Source organism: Oncorhynchus clarkii, chromosome 17, assembly GCF_045791955.1.
Source record: "Oncorhynchus clarkii lewisi isolate Uvic-CL-2024 chromosome 17, UVic_Ocla_1.0, whole genome shotgun sequence".
NCBI lineage: Eukaryota > Metazoa > Chordata > Actinopteri > Salmoniformes > Salmonidae > Oncorhynchus > Oncorhynchus clarkii.
The window spans coordinates 65,898,744-65,921,160 of record NC_092163.1 but is presented as its reverse complement, the minus strand read 5'-3'; the positions used below and the strand labels follow the sequence as shown (position 1 = coordinate 65,921,160).

Genomic DNA, 22,417 nt, shown 5'->3' with positions numbered 1-22,417 from the left:
AGATAGACAGCAAGGTTTATACAAATCTCCGCTGTTGAAAACTAAATGTTAGTCTAAAAGATGTGAGATAATGTGTAGATGCTTTTTTATAGTGGAGATCAAGTTGATAAATTGCTAGATGCTTTTTATAGTGGAGATCAAGTTTATAAATTGCTTGGCTGGGCTGATGAGACAGTGGATTGTGCAGTCAGTTGGAACAGAGTAAATAGGCGTTTTAATGGCATAGATTTAGCCGGTGGTAACTTGTGGAATAGAAACCGGCTGGAATGCGGTTTTAACCAATCAGCATTCAGGATTAGATCCACCCATTGTATAATGGTTTATATGAACTATACTGGTTTATATGAAATATACTGATTTATTTGAACTCATATCCTTCTCTGTGTTTCCCTCAGTGGAGTCGGGGGGTGATTGTGAGGTGCCGTGAACTCCCCCTTAATAAAGCCCAGCTGTGGAATGATCAAATAGTGGATCTAATTAAAGCGCTGGCGTTCACCAATGTAGAATTCTCTCTGGAATGATAACAACCTGTGATATGTGCAGTGGAATGAGCTGGGCAGGTCTTGGGGAATGAGGGGATTGTGTGGCAAGCCATATTGTTCACATATATTCATTTCATACACAGATCAAAATCCCAACATTTTACCATGCCTGCTTTTATGTACTATATTCTATATCTGAAAGGGGTAGGGGGTTGAAAAACAAGGACAAATAAAAGCCAGCTAAAGACCTAGTCATGATTCCTGCATTTTCACTGACCCTGTTACCAAAATACAGGTATCAGGTCAGTGTGACTGGTTCACTGCTTTTCTGCAGGTAAACCCATTAACACTTCTATTGTTAAACACCTCCCTAAATTGAAATGTAAACAGCCTCCATGGTTTAACAACACCCCTCACCCCTCCCAGTTTGCCAGTTACCCACTGATACAGTTGACTTCGGAAGTTTACATACACTTAGGTTGTTTTTCAACCACTCCATAACTTTCTTGTTAACAAACTATAGTTATGGCAAGTCGGTTAGGACATCTACTTTGTGCATGATACAAGTAATTTTTCCGACAACTGTTTACGGATAGATTATTTCACTTATAATTCACTGTATCACAATTCCAGTGGGTCAGAAGTTTACATACACTAAGTTGACTGTGCCTTTAAACAGCTTGAAAAATTCCAGAAAATTATGTCATGGCTTTAGAAGCTTCTGATAGGCTAGTTGACATCATTTGAGTCAATTGGAGGTGTACCTGTGGATGTATTTTAAGGCCTATCTTCAAACTCAGTGCCTCTTTGCTTGACATCATGGGATAATCAAATGAAATCAGCCAAGACCGCAGAAAAAGAATTGTAGACCTCCACAAGTCTGGTTCATCCTTGGGAGCAATTTCCAAACGCCCGAAGGTACCCCGTTCATCTGTACAAACAATAGTACACAAGTATAAACACCGTGGGACCACGCAGCCGTCATACCGCTCATACCGTCATCTCTGTCTCCTAGAGATGAACGTACTTTGGTGAGAAAAGTGCAAGTCAATCCCTGAACAACAGCAAAGGACCTTGTGAAGATGCTTGAAGGAAACAGGTGCAAAAGTATCTATATCCACAGTAGAATGAGTCATATATCGAAATAACCTGAAAGGCCGCTCAGCAAGGAAGAAGTCACTGCTCCAAAATCGCTATAAAAATGCCAGACTCCGGTCTGCAACTGCACATGGGGACAAAGATTGTACTTTTTGGAGAAATGTCCTGTGGTCTGTTGAAACAAAAATAGAACTGTTTGGCCATAATGACCATTGTTATGTTTGGAGCAAAAAGGGGGAGGCTTTTAAGCCGAAGAACACCATCCCAACCGTGAAGCACGGTGGTGGTTTCATCATGTTGTGGGGGTGCTTTGCTGCAGGAGGGACTGGTGCATTTCACAAAATAGATGTCCAAAGTTGTGGCAAAATGGCTTAAGGACAACAAAGTCAAGCTATTGTAGTGGCCATCACAGAACCTGACCTCAATCCTATAGAACATTTGTGTGCAGAACTGAAAAAGCATGTGCGAGCAAGGAGGCTTACAAACCTGACTCAGTTCCACCAGCTCTGTCAGGAGGAAAGGGACAAAATTCACCCAACTTATTGTGGGAAGCTTGTGGAAGGCTGCCCGAAACGTTTGACCCAAGTTAAACAATTTAAAGGCAATGCTACCAAATACTGATTGAGTGTATGTAAACTTCTGACCCACTGGGAATGTGATGAAATAAATAAAAGCTGAAATACATCATTCTCTCTACTATTATTCTGACATTTCACATTCTTAAAATAAAGTGGTGATCCTAACTGACCTACTCTGATTAAATGTCAGGAATTGCGAAAAACTGAGTTCAAATGTATTTGGCTAAGGTGTATGTAAACTTCTGACTTCAACTGTATGTATAAAAGTGGTATACCTGCAAGAAAGTTGTGTGTAAGGGGACGTTTGAAAGGGGTTCATACAAACATTGCCGTATATATTTTTTTACAGGTATTATGCCACATCTTCTCTCTGAAATGGGTGGTAGATGCCAGGAGGAAGCTAATGAAGGCCAGACAGATCCTCTGGATGCAGGCCTTAAATGATCCCTCAGAATACGTTAGAGACTTGCAATGTTGTAGAATATTTACAACGTTGCAGATTCTTTAGGTATATGTTGTGGTATGCTGATGATATGTTGTCATACTGAAGGTATCTTGAGGTTTGATGCGGCTGGTTGAGAGGGCATACATGGTGTGCCGGCATATTATCAGGTGTTCAATCACTAGTATTCTGTTGTGTGTTGTATTAAGCCCCGATCTGTCGTTTCTAGTTTTGTGTGTTTGCAAAACAGGTTGATATTGAATGGAACAAATCAATGTTTTGTCATCTGATAATGTAAATGAGCCACCTAAATATTCCCCTTCTGTGCTATTTACATAACCAGTTTGGTCTTTAATACTTGTGGAAATTCAAACGTTTGTCTAATTTGCCAATTATTATTTGTTATTATAAAAAGTGTTTTAGGATGAGAGGTAGGCTAAATGTCATTTTGGTATCACAAACACTAATTACATAAATAGAAGATAACACAAAAATAAAAGAACGCTCTTTGACAGTTTTGTCTCAGACAAGTGTTTGATGAATATAACACAGACAATCCTTTGCATGTAAATTTATCCAGAACTTGCAATTACTAGGCACTTTTGAATATTGATTAGAGAAGACAAGGACACAGAAGTGAAGCACTTATGAATGTATGAAAGAGCTTCTGAAACAGTGCCATTAGTAACTACTTCTCAGCCTCTTTAGTGCTGCTCTTCCCACTAAATGCAGGCTGATGTGACTGGTGATGAGAAACAATGTCATTTCATTACTGCTGATATTGCATGATGTGTACTTCATAGATGTATGGTACAATAATAAATTAGCAATGGTCATCACTGATGTATTTAAGCTTACAATGTAAGTCTCACGTGGAATATATTCTGGCACTTTCTTTAAAGGCACTTAAAGCACTTCATACTATTTATGTCTGTCCAAGAAAATGTGCATTGTTAAGCCTATAAACCATTGATAGTGATTTGATTTAAAGCATTAAAATATTTCTATAGACATTGGGGAAAGAAATTGATTCTCAATATAAACGTATGGCAATATTGAGGAGGTCTTAGGTTAAGTGAATACTTTCCATAATTTTTTCCCTTAAATTACCTTTTTCCATGGCCATTAAGAAATACACATTTTGAATATTGTTTCAGCACTCCTTGCATGATTGAGAACATACACTTCAACACTATGTTACCCAAAGTAGTTGCTTACAATAAACTGACTCGAAGTGAGTATTTGGCAGTGGTTGTACAGCCAGTGATGTGTCCCACCTCCTGACCTTCCAAACTGTGGACAGGCATCATGCATCTTGGCCCAGACTCTCTGTCTGTCTGTCTGTCTGTCTGTCTGTCTGTCTGTCTGTCTGTCTGTCTGTCTGTCTGTCTGTCTGTCTGTCGTGCTGCAGCTCTGTTTGTCTACACATAGAGAGGATGAGGCGCGTGGAGCGACGTGCTGCTCGGCTTGTGTCTGGCTCGCAGACATGAAGCTACGACATGATGTGACAAGCAACAGATGTGTCACACTGCCTGGAATCAACAAGGCATCCTGAGCTGAGCTGAGCTGAGCATGCAGTCAGACACGGCTCCTGTGAACTGAACACTGCGCTGCTGGCAGTGGCAGGCAGGCAGGCAGGCAAGCGCTGCTCCTAGCTTTCTGTCTGAGCTGAGGGACGACAGGACAGGCCTGGTTACTGGGCCTCTCTCTGACGCTGCCTCCCAGTCACTCTGACATCTGAGGTCTGGACTGGAGCTCTGATCAGATAGACCGTACTGTATGCTCTCAAGGGCCCTCACAGACACACACAGCCACAGTGAGATAACAGAGTGCTCTATGTTGAGCACAGAGTGATTTGATTGACTATAACATCATGAAATAGGGTACATGTTTTATTGTGTACTTGTTTACTACTTAGTACTGTAATATGGTCTTCCCCAGTTTATGGTTTTCAGGTTATGTATTTAGTAAATGGATGAGCTTCTATCAGAGACAGAGAAGAGTCTGGCTCTCTGAGAGGAAGAAACCTAAGCCACACTATAGACTCATCCTATCATCCTAGTGTATGCAAAACCATTTTGTCTGTTTGACTGGCTGTAAAACTGTAACAAATGTTGGTGATATGAGGGACAACCTTAATAATATCCTCTGCAGTTTAATCTTCTGATCTGTTCGGCCTTGTAAGCAAATTGTGTGGGCTTGAGTTAGTGAGGGTGAGCAACAGGAATACTTTGTCTCAACAAGTGAACAGATGCAGGGTTACTAGAGTCACCCTGCATCTGTTTACCACAGGAAAGCCACATGATGCTGGAGCTCCATGGCTGCATTTATACAAGCAGCCCAATTCTGATATGTGAAAAGATCTGATGTGATTGGTAAATTCATGTAAACTCAGCCCATGTGTATAATTGAGCTATTTTCCTTGGCTCTGTTGTGACCTGTGCTAACTTATTGTTATGTCCTTCAGCCTCACTCACTCACTGCTGCTAAACTTTCCGTCATAGCATGGGGAGACATATTTATGATCATAATCACGCCTAGCCAACACAGCTATGTAAATATAGTATTATCGGCAATTCCAATTTGGTTAAGTGGCATGAACGTGGGTAATACAGACAGTTCTATCTCTGCGATATAGGCTGCAGTTAGGAATCAGGGATAACTTGCTTTTAGGTAATAGAGCTATGTTACAGGAATGTAATCATGTCAAATAATAAAAGGAAAAACAACAATATTTCTGACTTTACAAAAACGTTGTAGAAGAATTAATCTGTTGATGTGCAACTCCAGTTCACATATATGGAAAATAAAATGGAATATCTAGATCTGAATTGTGTTATTTCAATATTCAAATATTAATACAAAACAATTGAATGCTGCATGACTTAACTATTTGCATACAGCTGTTTGGTGAACAGAGATACTTGCTAAAGAGAAACGGGAATTTAGTGCACACAAACAAACCTTTTGTCTTCCTGTTGTAGGCAAATGGAAGTACAGTGTTGATGTGCATGTACTGTACTGACACAATACATGATGTACTTGTTTTTAATAGCAAAAATGTGTACTGTAATTCAGCATTCTCTCATGACATAATTCAATGCCTGAAATGCCAACTTTGGAAACATTTCACATTGTTCCTATTTATCCAAAGGATCCAATATCCTTGAATGCCTGGCTAGTATGAACTCAATTCCACAGTGAGAGCCATTTTTTGGACGGAGCATCATCATTACTCTTTGAGTTCCAGCATAATAGATGCTATTGTGTCCCAACTGTAGATGTTTGTTTGAATACACCACTCAATCTGCCTTTTTCTTAGAAATATATGTTACACCCAACAAGCAGCCCTTCTCTCCTCCTCCTCCACCTCCTCTCCTCTGTTAGCGTGGGAATGTGCCTGTAGGTCAGGCATTGGGAAGACAGACGGAGTGGGAGGGGTGGATGCGGAGGGGGGGGTAGGACCCCTCCACTATTTGACAGGGTTAAACATTGTGAAAGATTGCCACTGCAAGCTGTGACATCTGTAGCAAGTATAAACGCAAACTGTAATTAAGTAGAATCAGCGATTTAAAATTCTATATGCTACGTAATAACAGGCAGTAATGAATAATTTAAGGGAAGGGGCTGCCGTCTGACACTTTTTCTCCTGTGTTTAAATTTAGCCAGTGTCATTGTCCGGCACTTTGATTAATTGGTTATCGCTCTTAACTATACATCTCCATGAAATATCTCTTTCCATCTGTCATTAAACAGCACATGGAAATTGGTTCTATATTTCCAATCAGGTACTGCAGACACGCATGTAATTAGATTAAAAAAATTACTAAAATAGCCACCAGGATGTTTTACCATAGTACACCGTTATGACTGCGACCATATATGGAGTACCATTTGGAGAGTTGCTATTATTTTATCTGTTGCATTAGGCTTGTGCACATTGCTCACCCCACAATGACATTGAATGATTCTGGATGATAATGGGATTGAGAGCTCATACTGTCATACATTTGTATGATCAGCCTAAATGTGGTTTTAAACAGGACTGAGGTGTGTGGAACTCTGTGAAGGTGCTTTATTGCTGGTGCTAGACCTGAGAGCTGAGAGCTGAGAGCTGAAAGAGGCCTGGTCTACACAGTGAAGAGTGACCAGTCAGCCAGAGATTGGCTAGCCTGTCAAATAAAGATTAGGCCTTCATTTCTTCATCTAATCCCTGTAAATCTCTCACGAAAGAACTTTGGGAACAGAGAGCTGGTACCGGAGCACGGCTTTACAGCTTGTGTCTTTTCCTTTATCTCTACATGTTCACCTCAGTGAACAGAACAACCTGTTGTTTTCAATTGCTGTGGTCAATCCCTCCGGCAGACATGTTTGGATTACAGATTTCAAGTAGCGGTTTAAATTGGGACATTTTCTCCCAGGTACAGTAATTAGGCGATTTGATAATTTTTCTTGTGGATGGTAGAGTGTTCAGGGTAAACTTCTTCTGTGGCAACATCACATAGTCATTAAGAAAAGCAAGTTAGACTGGACTTTGATAGCCATTCACACTCTGTAAACTACCCAAAGGCTTTGTAGTAGTATGAACCTTTCCAGTTAAATATCTCCACATTAAGCTATTGGATGTCTCTCTTTGGTTTCCTCTTCAACATTTAACATTATTTTTATTGAATTATTAATTTGTATGTGTTAAATTATTGAATGAAGTTAATATATGATCAAATTAATTTTAACATTCTCTAAAATATGAATGATCGATGTTAAAAACGATGAAGTTAGAGACCTATTAACATCATCATAAATAGACACAGAAGAGTTTTTCAAGTTTGTCAAAGTCAAGTTTGCAGGGGGGATTGACTGACCTCATGGGGATTTCTCTAGATCTCCCTCTAGGGTCAGTTCATAGGGAATAACTATGTTTAGTTGGCTGTCTGTGTGCTTCCTGTCTGACCAGTGTCATGGGTGGGTGCAGCTCAGGGCCTCAGGTAATGGCAGGTGGGGGGACTTGATGAGCTTCGTCTGCATGTGATCTGTCACATCTCAACTGTCTGCAGCAGACTCCAGATCAGTCAGAGGGCAGGAGAGGAACATTACAGAGATACTTGGAGCCCTGTTTAGGGCCTACTTTCAACTCTCTGATTGGCAGGTAGAGCCCCAATGAGATGCATTGTTCACTGTTCCTGCTACCCCTGCTTGTCTGAGACTCCCAACTAGTTCAACTGAGAGTATTTGGTTGAACAGTGCTGTTGTTGGTTTTTTAAAGATTTTTTTAAAGTTATAAAGTATTTGCAGTGAATATAGTTGAACCAATGGCTTCAGGAGAGTTTAATCTACTTTTTTTTTAATCTATCTGTTTTGATTTATCTATTTCTTTCTTCTTTTTGATAACAAGTTTTCAACAAAGATTACATTTTTTAATGTCTTTAGTGTGTTCTTACAATTGCCCCATTGTATAAATAAAATATGGAAATCAGAAGAAAAAAAATCAATTTCTGTAACCATAGTGATAAGCACCTTAAAATGTGTTTACATTAATGATGTTTTAAATGTTAATGTCAGCTGAGAGCATAAGAAAGATGACATGATAGAAATCTGATAGCCAGGGAGAAGTCAATTATTTCAAATATTTGATATTTAAATTATTTTCAAATGATCCGAGATATGAGCAGAGCAAAGGTGTGTAGTTTCCTCTGGTGATACTTCGGGTGTCTGTGTTTCCTTGGTGTGTCTCCGGCTCATTAATGTTCTAAGCCTGTGAGAGAACCAGCAGAACTGTACTCCATAACCCATGGCACTGTGCTGTGTGCTGTGTTGTGTGAGACCTCGGGCCCCATGCATACACGCACACACAGACATCCCCCAGCCGTTTAAAGGCCCTCGGTTCATTCAGAAAGGGATGGCCGCCGAGCTGTCCTGATTAAAATGACAATAGTCTAATTAACTCGACCTCGGTGTCAGTGCACAAAACGGATGCTTGCCCTCCACTTTCTTTCTGTCATTTCTCTTCACTCCGTCCCAAAAAATGTTTTTCACGCAAATGCCTCAACCCCTTCGATGAGATTTGCTAATGGCAATAATCTTTTATAAGCTAATTAAATATAGGCAAAGTTTCTATATTTTGTCCTTCTGTGAAATCCTGTGAAATCCTTGAGGTATCCTCCATTTGGGGGATAGTATTACAAGCACCTTCAAGCACTGTTAAGTCGTTTAAAATATTATATACGATTATAAACCGGTCTGTTTGTGCTCAACCTGATTTTATTTCAAACATGGATAATTACATTCACTCTCCAGTGATCTCCCTCTCTGAAGAGACAGAAGACAGTAGGCTCATCCCCCCGGGCCCCTCTTCCTCTGCCCCCTAACATCTAGCTCTGTGAACAGACAGACAGACCAGATAAAGACAGGCCAGAGATATAGTATTGAACCAAGTGAACCCATTTTACAGCAAAGTTGAACATTTTAACCAGATAACAATTTTGTCTTTCATGCTCCACAACAGAGATATTTGAAAGGGGGATTTTGCTCTTGCAATACGATCGGTTGCCATTATTTGATACTCTCATCTAAAGGAAACGGGAGTAGAAAAAAAACCATGAGTGACCGAACTGGAAACGGCTTTCTGTTCTATTATCCCTTTGCTGGTGATTAAGGTCTATAGGGAGATAATTACGCTTTAGTCTTAAGTTAATGAAACAAAAACCTCTCTTCTTCTAAAAGGAAGGGCAGATCATTTGTGCTACTATCTGCAGACATGTCCCACCCTTGACGAGCCACATTGAGAATTGGTTTTGTTTTAAGGTTGGAGTCCCCCCACCCCCTTCCCCTCGCCTGTCAGTCTAGGACTGATATGAGGGATTTCTCGCTGAAGCCAGAAACAATGAGGTCTCTCTCTCACTCACCAATGCTGGTGTCTGGTAGAATCTGACCATTATAGGTGCATGCAGGTAAAGGGGAAAACAACATCAAATGAAAACATCACAATGTCTTCTGGGATGTGTGCTGAATGGACACAGTAACACAGAGCAAAATATACAAGGGCAAAATACCTCACCCACTGGTCCCTAATGCCCATCTAACAAGGTCTACCAGAAAGTAGCCAAAAATGACCTATATTGTCACAGCAAAATAATTCTGCAGCAACAGGATTTGAACGTTTAGTCCACAATGTTGCTTGATCTGTAGCTATCTGAACAAAAAAGTCCCTAATGAAAAGTGCCATACTGTTAATATAACTGTGTGTTAGTGTGTGTTTTCAGTGAATTTATGTAAATCACGAAGCTCATCTGCATTTCCTGCGGTGCAGGAAAATTCTTTCTAAGCAACAAAATATTAATCAAATTAAGATTTTACATCTGTATGCATTAAATATAAATCAAATGCACAGGTTTGAATTTACTTCTGAAGAAACACAGGTGCCACATGTATAATTTCCCTTCTAACAGCCCAAGGAGACATCTCTTTTGAAATGAATGGAAGTGAAGTGTGGACTAGCCACTGTTTGGTATGTCTGAGCCATGTAGCACAAGTGGCGACCACAGAGCACATATTTAACTGTCCTTGTAGAAGTTCACATCTGGTGTGGAGCTGAGCTGGGCGATTCGGCGGCAGGGCAGTCCCTCCTCCCCCGACACCACTCTCACATTTCATCATCTGTTCTCCTGCGCCGGGGTGCTCCAGCATAAGTTGGCCGCTCTTGATCCATCTGTTGTTATTGTTTTCCACTGATAATTGGCTTGAACAATGGAATGCCTGTCCCCCCCTGCCTTTGAAACTCTATACCCTGTTTATTTTCCAGAGGTCTCATTTCTGCTCTCTGCGGCTCTCTCCTTCTCTCTCTATTTCTCTCTCTCCTTCTCTCTGGCCCTCCTCTCCCTGCCCCCCTCTCTCCCCCTTACTCCCTCTCTAGCCTGGTGTCTGCACCCCTCTTCCTCCATTTCTACTTCTCCCCCTTCTAATTTAGAGAGGGGCACATGCAATGAAATCTTTGAGTGGGCATCAGTATATCACTCAGCATCTAAAGCTGGGCTCAAGATTTTCTTTGGGCATCGTCTCCCTTTCTCTTTGGTTCACTTGAAGTTTTAGTCATGAAGCCTGGCAGATTCAGGCAGACACTCCAGGAGTCTTGCACCGTTATGAGTTTCTGAATTCATATCCCGAGAGTTGGGGATAAAGAGACAGATAGTTAAAGGGAGGGAGAGAGAGAGAGATAAACGGGAGAGGGAAGGAAAGAGAGAGAGAGAGGGAGCAAAAATGAGAAAGGGTCTGTAGACTGTAAGAGCTGGACAATTGTGGCTGTTCTAAATCGTATCCGTTTTTTCCCTGGCTTTAGAGACTCAGCCTTTATTTTCTATTCATCCATTAGGGGGTGTCCATAGGAGTGCAGCAGGGAGCAGAGAGGGGGATGACTGAAGGCATGATAAGTAGTAGCAGTAGGATACTTTTACTGGATATTGAAAGGAATATTCATACCCAAACATGACCTACTTTAATTACATGTTTTAAATGTTAATTACACTATACCGTTTTAGGTAATGGATCTATCCTTTAGAATGTCCTATATGTGATATAGTATGTCACATTTGCTTACACAAGTTAAGCGAGTAGCTGAAATTGATATTTTAAAAGTTGAAGATGAGGTATTTGATATTTATGTATTAAAAACAACTGATAGAAACAAATTGTATTTTTAAAAGTCCGACAACAAAAGTAATGTGTTTGAAGTTGGCATGTGTCTTTACCAACTTTGAACACTCTACTGAGGACAAACTCAGTAGCTTTTTTGTTCTGGACTGGTTGTGTGACCATTCTGGTGTTTGTTCATTTGTTCTGCTTGCTCTTGTCTAATTAAACGGGCAGAGGACAGGTATGGCTCTCAGCAGGCGCCTGCTCTGCTCTGCCTGGTCTGTGCCAGTCCTTCATTTGCTGAGTGTTTGTGTTTATGCAAAGGGACCTCTTCCTGCATATTTAATCTAGAGCAAGGCTCTGGCTTTTGTTGTGTTTAGACCACATACCTCCAGTTCCTCTGAACACTGCAGTCAGGGATCTCTTCAGCTCTCTCACACTACAACTACTGCTTTTACTGCTACTAGCACTGACAGGCTTTTCTTCTGTTTGAGAAGTGGATTGTAGAAGTCTTGTTAAACCTTGGGGAATCTACATTCATGTTTCAGTAATGTAATGAAACTCAGGCTCACGGTTCATGGGTAAGTCAGTAAAGATTTTAATTGTACTTTTTCTCCCTTCCCTTCCCTGGCCTTGTATGGGTTCATGTTGCATGTGTCTGTATTGTGGGTTTGTTCTGTAAGGGATGCAAAGAACTGTGCCGTAGGTAGAAAGATGCGTTCCTCTGAAGAGCTGAAGTTATTCTAGAGGTCCAGGGTTTGGATTGAAGGCTTCTGACAGACTAAGGGCTGCCTGGCCAGCAGTCCTCTGGTGATCTTATAGAAGAGGCTTGCATCGTGTGAAGCAAACTAAACTGAGTGTGCGAGCTGAGCTGCTCCTGTTCTCTAGTTTAGAACGGAGTGATAGCAAAGGAGTGAATGTGCTGCTGTGATGGGTGAGGGTATCAGTTCCTCTCTCCTTCTTTCCCTCCGTCTTTGTCCGGGGAAATGGAATCTGTGGGTTATTGATATTAATAGCACACAGGATCTGAGGTGGACGAATGGAGGAGCAGGACACAGAGACTTGGGAGAGTGGAAACGTGATATCACAGGAGAGAATTGACAGTCCTCCTGTTTGACAGGGTGGAAAGGAATTGGCCATAAAAATAGCATTGCATAATCTGTCTGTCGGTTAGCCCTTTTGTGCTCTCTGTGTGTGTAGGGTTCTCTCCCTCCCTCCTCTCTATCTCTCTCTCTGCCTCCCTCTCTGTCCCAGCTATTAGTTCTCAATTGTAGGAGAAACCAAATTAAGTTATTTTTCTGATGGTTGCTTCATGGATCAGTTGATTAGAATCTGTGTATAGCCAGAGTGAAGTAATTTGGGTATACAGAGGAAGGGAATGCTCTATTCAAAGAGCTCTGTTAACATTTAAATAGTGTAAAGAAATGTGCTGCCTTGTTTGTTTAGGGTTAGGAGTGAAATTCCACTTCCTTGGTATTAAGGCGGAAAGCTCTCTCTGTGTACTTTGTTCTTAGCTCAGCAATACATGAGGGCAGGTCCAAAGAATCTCTGGGATCAGACAGGCTGCACTGTTGCCTTTTAAGCTTACAGGCAAAAAAAACCTCCAAATGCGAAGTTGGGTTTAATTGGTGGGTTTTGAGCCTGTTTGCGTGCTGTTTGAGTGCTGTTGTTTACAGACTATGTGGGTGTGCAATATAATGCCACCATGAAAGAGAAAATACACTTGATATTTTGAAGCGGTTTTTATGAGACGTAGTTATGTTTTCATTGAATCAGTCTGCCTTAATAAAGCTTGAAAGAAATGAAGGAAAAATACTGTTCAGTCAGTCCTTTAGTGAATCACATATAAACAGCTGCATTTGTTTGAAAATGAGTCATGCCTTAGATTTTCCTGTGTTTCAGAGCACGGACAGTGACTTGGGAAATCTTCGACACACACACCCTAAAAACAAACACTAATGTCCTGAATATAGATATCACCGACTCTGCCTATCCTGTTGGACTCCCTCTTATTATTATTATTATTAATACATTCTTTATATTGATCCACAAGACCACCACCCATTTCCGGGAGGAATGTTCAAACAAGACCACCACCCATTTCCGGGAGGAATGTTCAAACAAGACCACCACCCATTTCCGGGAGGAATGTTCAAACAAGACCACCACCCATTTCCAGGAGGAATGTTCAAACAAGACCACCACCCATTTCCGGGAGGAATGTTCAAACAAGACCACCACCCATTTACAGGAGGAATGTTCAAACAAGACCACCACCCATTTACAGGAAGAATGTTCAAACAAGACCGCCACCCATTTACAGGAGGAATGTTCAAACAGAGCACCACCCATTTACATGAGGAATGTTCAAACAAGACCACCACCCATTTCCGGGAGGAATGTTCAAACAAGGCCACCACCCATTTCCAGGAGGAATGTTCAAACAAGACCACCACCCATTTCCGGGAGGAATGTTCAAACAAGACCACCACCCATTTCCGGGAGGAATGTTCAAACAAGACCACCACCCATTTACAGGAGGAATGTTCAAACAAGACCACCACCCATTTACAGGAAGAATGTTCAAACAAGACCACCACCCATTTACAGGAGGAATGTTCAAACAGAGCCACCACCCATTTACAGGAGGAATGTTCAAACAAACCCATGCTATTTTTTGTTTTCACATACAACAACGAGTTAGCCTATAGGGACAAGGTCAGAGACCTGGTCTGGTGGTGCCAAAATAACAACATATCCCTCAACATAATCAAGATAAAGGAGATGATTATGGACTTCAGGAAAAGGAGGACCGAGCACAACCCCATTTTCATTGACGAGGTTGTAGTGGAGCAGGTTGAGAACTTCAAGTGCCTTGGTGTCCACATCAACAACAAACTAGAATGGTCCAAACACACCAATACAGTCATGAAGAGGGCACGACAAAACCTATTCCACCTCAGGAGACTGACAAGATGTGTCATGGGTCCTCATATCCTCAAAAGGTTCTTCAGCTGCAATATCGAGAGCATCCTGACAGGTTGCATCACTGCCTGGTACGGCAACTGCTCGGCCTCCGACCGCAAAGCACTACAAAGGGTAGTGCGTACGGCCCAGTACATCACTAGGGCTAAGCTGCCTGCCATCTAGGACCTCTACACCAGGCGGTGTCAGAGGAAGGCCCTAAAAAATATTAAAGACCCCAGCCACCCTAGTCATAGACTGTTCTCTCTGCTACCGCATGGTAAGCGGTACCGGAGCGCCAAGTTTAGGACCAAAAGGCTTCTCAACAGCTTTTAACCCCAAGCCATAAGACTCCTGAATTTCTATTTGCATTGTGTTCCGCCAACCCCTCTTTCATGCTGCTGCTCCTCTCTGTTTATCATCTATCCATACTCACTTTAACTATACTTACATGTACAATTCGCCCGACTAACCAGTGCCCCCACACTACAGCCTCTCTACTGTTATTTTCACTGTCATTTTACTGTTTTTCACTGTCATTTTACAGTTGTTCTTTTTTTTTTCCTTACTTATCTATCGTTTACCTAATACCTATTTTTTTACTTAAAAATTGCACTGTTGGTTAGGGCTTGTAAGTAAGCATTTTACTGTAAGGTGTTGTATTCGGCGCACGTGACAAATAAACGTTGATTTTATTTGCTGTCTAGTTCATGGTATGATAAATAAACAGATCTGTGTAGAATGATGCAGCTAGCGTCACTAAGTGATCATAGGCTGATATGCTTAAAGACAGTGAGTGAGGAAACTGTTCTATTGACAGACAGCCATCGAGTTGGGCTTTAATTCACATGGTAATGGCGTGTGAAAGTTCATTAATGACCTACCACAGAAGTAGCCACAGATATCGTTTTAAGCATGCTCAGAGTAATTAATGGAATAACTTTACTTTGTGGTAAATGTTCATGAACTCTTCTTTTCTGTCAGAATGGTGTGAAGAGAGTGGAGAGTCTGTCCATTAGAAGGGCTGAAGAGCCACCCGGAGTGGATGTTGGGCCTTTTTGGGGGATTGTGTGCGTTTCAGTGGAGGGGTATTCATTCCTTCTTTGAACATGCGATCCTGCGGCCTCTAAAATAGTCCCAACCAAGAATTAAAAACACAATACTGATGAATGTTTTGCATTTATCATGAAATACAGTGTGTTTATTATTACATCACAGAGACAACAATAATACAGTGTATTTATTATTACATCACAGAGACAACAATAATACAGTGTATTTTTTATTACATCACAGAGACAACAATAATACAGTGTATTTATTATTACATCACAGAGACAACAATAATACAGTGTATTTATTATTACATCACAGAGACAACAATAATACAGTGTATTTATTATTACATCACAGAGACAACAATAATACAGTGTATTTATTATTATATCACAGAGACAACAATAATGCAGTGTATTTATTATTACATCACAGAGACAACAATAATACAGTGTATTTATTATTACATCACAGAGACAACAATAATACAGTGTATTTATTATTACATCACAGAGGCAACAATAATGCAGTGTATTTATTATTACATCACAGAGACAACAATAATACAGTGCATTTATTATTACATCACAGAGACAACAATAATACAGTGTATTTATTATTACATCACAGAGACAACAATAATACAGTGTATTTATTATTACATCACAGAGGCAACAATTATGTTCATGTAGATGATGATGATGATAATTCTTATTTGTTGGTACAGCACAACATACAATGTAGGAACATATGCTTTTGAATCATCTCAGTCTTTCTGTGTCTGTATCTCTCTGTGTCTTTTCAGCGGATATGATAGGGCTAATACTGGAACTCCCTTGATGAACACTTTTGTTGTTCAACTGTTTTACCACTTCAAACAAAATACCTAGCCATCTTTTCAACACTTTGGCAGCAAACATTGTAAGATGCTCCTCGACTCTCTTTTGTCTTAGGAAATTGTTGCGTTTTGATTCATGTTCTCACTGAGTGTGCACATAAAACACCTGGGTGGGTAATCATCTCAACCAAGAGTTATTCTGTTCCCTCAAATCTCAATGTGGGAGTGTGTGATGGGCTCTACAAATCCAACTGGGCAGAGCAGCATGCTGTTGTTTATCCACACCATGGGCTCACTGTACCCCCACCGCTCCAAACACTACTATTACTGCCACGTGCAGTTTTAAATTGACACAATTATCTATTTAGGTATTACAAGATGTGCATTGTATTGCACAGAGGGATAAAAAACACCATCACAGCTGCTATCATAGTTTTGTTGTTTCTTTTTTCCCTCTACATTTTCCGTCATTAAAGTGATGGAACATTTAACTAAATGGATGTTATGCATTGGGTAAACTCATTTAGTTCCCTGGGCCTTTTCCGGTGATAGGGATTAATGATGTTTAGTAGTTTGAAACTGAAAATATCTGTCATTAGTCACCACTCGCTATTGATTTACCATGTCATTGATGATATGTTAATTGAAGTCTAATGAATCAGAATAATATGAGAGTGGTGTGGGAACAGTCCATTTTGTATGATTTTCGACCCTCGTCGAGTTCAAAGTGAGTTTAATGTTGACTAGTGTTTTCAACAAGGGCATTTACCAGATAATTAATGCTGTAACTGGGCAAGGTTCAGGCTCATGTGTTTTATCTAGGCACAGTCTGCTTTAGATAAACACTTTGGAGCTCCACAAATGCCTGGCCACAGCTTTGACTGCCAAATGTAAACTGTACAAAAGAACAGTGTGAGAGAGTTGGTCTTTTTTCATATTTGGATATGCTTTAATGCTTTTATTCAAATGCTTCTGAGATATTGCCCCATAGTCACTTTTCCGTTTACCATAAAAATAAGATTTGATGTATTTTTTTTTGGGGGGGGGGGGTTGAGTGCTCAGTTTACAGTGCACACAGTGCATGCTGAACAGCTAGTGTGCTTCTGAGTCTAGAAAGACAGGTTTGCTCTTCCACCAGGTGGAGTCATCTTTGACATTTTTCTGATAGCGACATCTGGCGCAAGGAATTTAAAAAATAAACGTTCATTTTCTTTTAACAACTTCATTGTTAGTCTTATTGTCCTCAACGGCTACAGTATAGTGAACGATTGTGCTGATCAACCAGATGGAAATGAGGAGATGCGGTAGACAATAAGGCTAGGATAGCTATGTACATGCACTAGTATACAGTGCACTCGGTAAGTATACAGACCCCTTGACATTTTCCACATTTTGTTACGTTACAGCCTTATTCTAAAATGAATTTAATTGTTCATCAATCTACATACAATACCCTGTAATGACAAAGCAAAAACTGTTTTTTGTAATTTATCAAATGTATTAAAAATAAAAACCGGAAATATCACATTTACATAAGTATTCAGACGCTTTACTCAGTACTTTGTTGAAGCACCTTTGGCAGCGATTATAGACTCGAGTCTTCATACGTATGACGCTATAAGCTTGGCACACTTGTATTTGGGGTGTTTCTCCCATTCTTCTCTGCAGATCTTCTCAAGCTCTGTCAGGTTGAATGGGGAGTGTTGCTGCTCAGCTATATTCAGGTCTTTCCAGAGATGTTCGATCAGGTCCGGGCTCAGGCTGGGCCACTCAATGACATTCAGAGAATTGTCCTGAAGCCACTCCTGCATTGTCTTGGCTGTGTGCTTTGGGTCGTTGTCCTGTTGGAAGGTGAACCTTTGTCCCAGTCTGATGTCCTGAGCACTCTGGAGGTTTTCATCAACGATCTCTCTGTACTTTGCTCCGTTCACCTTTCCCTCGATCCTGACTCGTCTCTCAGTCCCTGCCACTGAAAATCTTTCCCACAGCATGATGCTGCCACCACCGTGCTTCACCGTAGGGATGGTGCCAGGTTTCCTCCAAACGCGAGGCTTGGCATTCAGGCCAAAGAGTTCACTGTTGGTTTCATCAGACCAGAAAATCTTGTTTCTCATAGTCTGAGTCCTTTAGGTGCCTTTTGGCAAACTCCAAGTGGGCTGTCATGTGCCTTTTACTGAGGAGTGTCTTCCGTCTACCCACTCTACTATAATGGACTGATTTGTGGAGTGCTGCAGAGATGGTTGTCCTTCTGGAAGTTCCTCCCATCTCCAAATAGGAACTCTGGAGCTCTGTCCGAGTGACCATTGGGTTCTTAGTCATCTCCTTGACCAAGGCCCTTCTCCCCCGATTGCTCAGTTTGGCTGGGTGGCAAGCTCTAGGAAGAGTCTTGGTGGTTCCAAACTTCTTTCATTTAAGAATGATGGAGGCCACTGTGTTCTTGGGGACCTTCAATACTGCAGAAATGTGTTGGTACCCTTCCCCAGATCTGTGCCTCGACACAATCTTGTCTCGGAGCTCTACGGACAATTCCTTCGACCTCATGGCTTGGTTTTTGCTCTGACATGCACTGTCAACTGTGGGACCTTATATAGACAGGTGTGCCTTTCCAAATCATGTTGAATCAATTAAATTTGTCACAGGTGGACAATCAATTAGTGTATTTTAGAATAAGACTAATAAGGGAGGATCTGAAGTCTTTCCAAAGGCACTGTATGTCAATGCTTGATAATATGTCCAAAGAAAGATTGCTGACACCATTAACAGGAAAGACAAACAAAAACATCAGGAAAGAAATACAAAAATGGACTATTTCTTAATATGTGTGTTACCCATTCCAGGAAGAAGTGTGTTACCCATACCCAATATTTGTGTAATTGTGATCAATCCTGTTGAGCGGGCTCATACTGCAAGCAGTATTATTAATAAACATAGATTTAGTCTGTTTTTCTTTCAGCGATTCTGTTTTGATGATTGCTGATGGCAAATGCTGTAGTTAGTTGCAGTGATTATTCACTAACAACCTCTAATTCCCATGTCCTCTGTCTGCAGGGCAAGGAGGCTGAAGTCACTACGCTGGAACTGAAGATTGCTTTAAACGAGCAAGTCATTGTAGAAGGTAAACACACGATTATTCATTAGACTCCAATCTCAGTGTGAGGGTGAATGTTGTATCGGATTGGCTTAATAAATAACCTGATGCAGTCCGGTTGCCTTGGTTGTACGTTTGTTGAAACTAAAACCTTGCTCTGAAAGTTCACTATCAAACACCTGAAAATGTACATACAGACTGTATGTGTTGAAATATCTCATCATGATCATGCTACTGTGTGATTAATCTATGTATGATTTATTGTAGTTGATGTTATACAGCACAGTTTGTTCTGTAGCAGAAGAGGTCTGTTGTGTGTAGTGGACTTCTGCCTGTAGAGAGAACATATTTTAGCGTGCAAGTACAGGTAGTACATGTAGTAGTTAAGGTTTATGGACTCCCCGAGGGGCATTTTACCTAGAAGGGTTATTGGCATGGATTTTCTCTTCTCCCCCTCATTTCCCCTCAACACTGTGCCTCTGTCATGATATAGGGTCAAAGTTCCTCTTAAGAAACAGTAGATTAATACATGGTTACATATCTACTGGTTATTTAGCCGTTGGAATCTCCATCTCTTGGTGGATCAGTGTGGTTCTTTATGTGTGTTTGTGTATGTATGTGTGTGTGTGCTCCTCACACCCTTCTCCGTATCTAAATGTGCTGGGGCCCCAGGATGTAAGCAGGCAGGCTTGAGTGATCCAGTGGGGAGAGGTGGGGGTGTTAACACGTCAGGAGCTCTAGGCTTCAGAGGAGCAGTGTGTCTGTGTTCTGTCTCTCACAGCCCTGTAGACAGTGATGGGCTTTAACATCCCAGCCCCTCAGCTCACAGCTAACGGCAGGGGCACAAACCCCTGCAGGTTTACTCCCATAGACTCTTAACAGGGAGATGCCAAACTACCTCGATAATATTATGTTGTCACTAACCACTATAGGCCAACACTACATAGAATTGAGTGGTCTTAATTGTCCTTCAGGGTGTGAGTGACGAAGTTAAGAAAATGAGCTTGAAGGCTTTTTGTATTTGTGGAAATTGAGAGATAACAGAATAGGTTCATCAACGGTTGGAAATGTTCCTGTGTTCAGTTCAGAGGGGATTCATATGTCATAACTCTTTCATTTGTGTGGGTTGAAGTATTTCAGACAGATTGTGCGTTTCTCACTATCAGAGCAGGAAGTGTGTTGTGTTTCTCCTGCCTGTGCTATCATTCCAGCGTGCTAAACAGCCATATACAGTCTCTCTGTTTGAATTCAGCCAATCACTTCTCCATTTGGAAAAAAAGGCAACTGTGGGTTGAAGGGTAACTGAGTGCATTCTCTGTGTAGTCTTCTGAAGCAGGTCCTCTCTAGGCCCGCAGCACAGCTGTTTTCTCCAGATGTAAGATCAGGACTTAAATCTTTCAAATTATTGTGTAATTAATGTTAATGTGCCAAAATCAGCCTAATTATTTACACAACTTTCCAATGCGATTTTGATTGCTTTGCTAATGCAGAAATCCCCGTGGCAGTTTATAGGATTACCATGCTTCAGTCTTTAAATGCATTTTGAGGTGCAATGGAGTTGAAAACGGAAGAAACGCTCATGTTATTTTGAGAAATGGTATGCATTGTGTGATTGTACAGTTGTGTATGTGTTTGTTAGTGCTCACATTTTCTTTACTTGTTAAGAGATTATGAATTAAAGCAGCCTGACAAAGGGTTGGATTTCAGTAAGGATGGCTCTTGGCCAGATAGTTTAATTATCATTGTGCTGAATGATGCTACAGCTGTAGGATATTAATTTGATCACTCTTTTGTTGCTGAAAATTTGCAGGAAATGCAGATGAGCTTCGTGATTTACATAAATTCACTGAAAACCCACACTAACACACGGTTATACATTTTTTACAGTATTACACTTTTCATGTAGCCTACTTTTGGCCAGCTAATAGCCTAAACACCGAACAAGCAACATTATGGACTAAACATTAATATCCTGTTGCTGCAGGTTTATTTTACTGTGACAATATAGGTCAGATTAAGATCCTACATCTGTAGGTTCATATCATGCACCATACAGGTCTTAGTTTCTCTTCCAATTTACTCATATGTTGGTGATGCTTAAGTCAACAGACGAATGCCTATTCCAGGAAGAAGTTCTCCCTCAGAACATCAGTGTGTGTTTCTATTTAGATTCCTTTTAAATGCACTTGTCTCCGTTTGAACTTCATTTGAATTTTATATTCAAACAGAAGGAAGAACATATCATGCCAACGGTTGCTTGCTCGTATTACTCGCTACTCTGCTGTTATTTTGAGTGCCTTTGAAGATAACAGTCAAGTTACTTTGCTAATCTACAGCTTTTTATAGGAGTATTAAGGATAAAAAGTGAATTCATGAGTCCGGCTGTCACGTATCTCCCTCTCCGGCCTCTAGGTCATTAGGCTGCTGATTATCCCACACACCTGTTACCATCGTCAAGTGCACCAGCGCCTCATGACACTCACCTGGACTCCATCACCTCCTTGATTATCTTCCCCATATCTGTCACTCCCCTTGGTTCTTTCCTCAGATGCTATTGACTCTGTTTCATGTCAGTGCATTGTTTGTGTTTCGTGGTTATTGTTTTGTTTATTTATTAAAACACTCACTTCCTGTACTTGCTTCCCGACTCTCAGCGCACTCGTTACAGAATAACACCTCACCTAAGGGAAGCATCAGGGAGTGTTTTTTTTTATATATATTTTTTTGTGTCAGTGTAAATGACGTCGGGTCCGGGAGCCGCTACAGGCTCTTATACGTCAGCTAGATCGCCAGGCTCCCCTGCCAAATCACCAGGCTCCCCTGCCTCCGCCGTCTCGTCGGGCTTTCATGCCTCCGCCGGATCGCCAGGCTCCCCTGCTTCCACCGGCTGTTCAGGCTCATGCCTCAGCCGGATCGCCAGGCTCCCCTGCCTCAGTCGGTCAGTCAGGTTCCGGCGCCCCAGCTGGCTCGACAGGTTCCGGCACCCCAGCCAGCTCGACAGGTTCCCGCGCTTCAGCAGGGGTGAACGGTCCTCTGCTGATCCCCGGGTTCGTCCCCTTTGTTGGCGTCCTGCGGCTGGAGCCGCGCGTCAGGGAGGGGGTATTGTCACGTATACTCCCTCTCTGGCCTTTAGGTCATCAGGCTGCTGATTATCCCGCACACCTGTCACCATCGTCAAGCGCACCAGCACTTCATGACAACTTCCTGGACTCCATCACCTCCTTGATTATCTTCCCTATATCTGGT

The 22,417-nt window shown here is 41.4% G+C and overlaps 1 protein-coding gene across 7 annotated transcripts in view; it reads left to right on the top strand.

Annotated features, from left to right (window-relative positions):
* Nucleotides 1–22,417, top strand: part of LOC139371285 (forkhead box protein P1-B-like) — a 232,575-nt gene that overhangs the window by 76,200 nt on the left and 133,958 nt on the right. For all 7 annotated transcript variants that reach the window (XM_071111578.1, XM_071111577.1, XM_071111574.1 and 4 more), the window contains one exon: nucleotides 19,132–19,198. The gene's annotated coding sequence lies outside the window, so the exon portion shown is untranslated. The remainder of the gene's footprint in view (nucleotides 1–19,131; nucleotides 19,199–22,417) is intronic.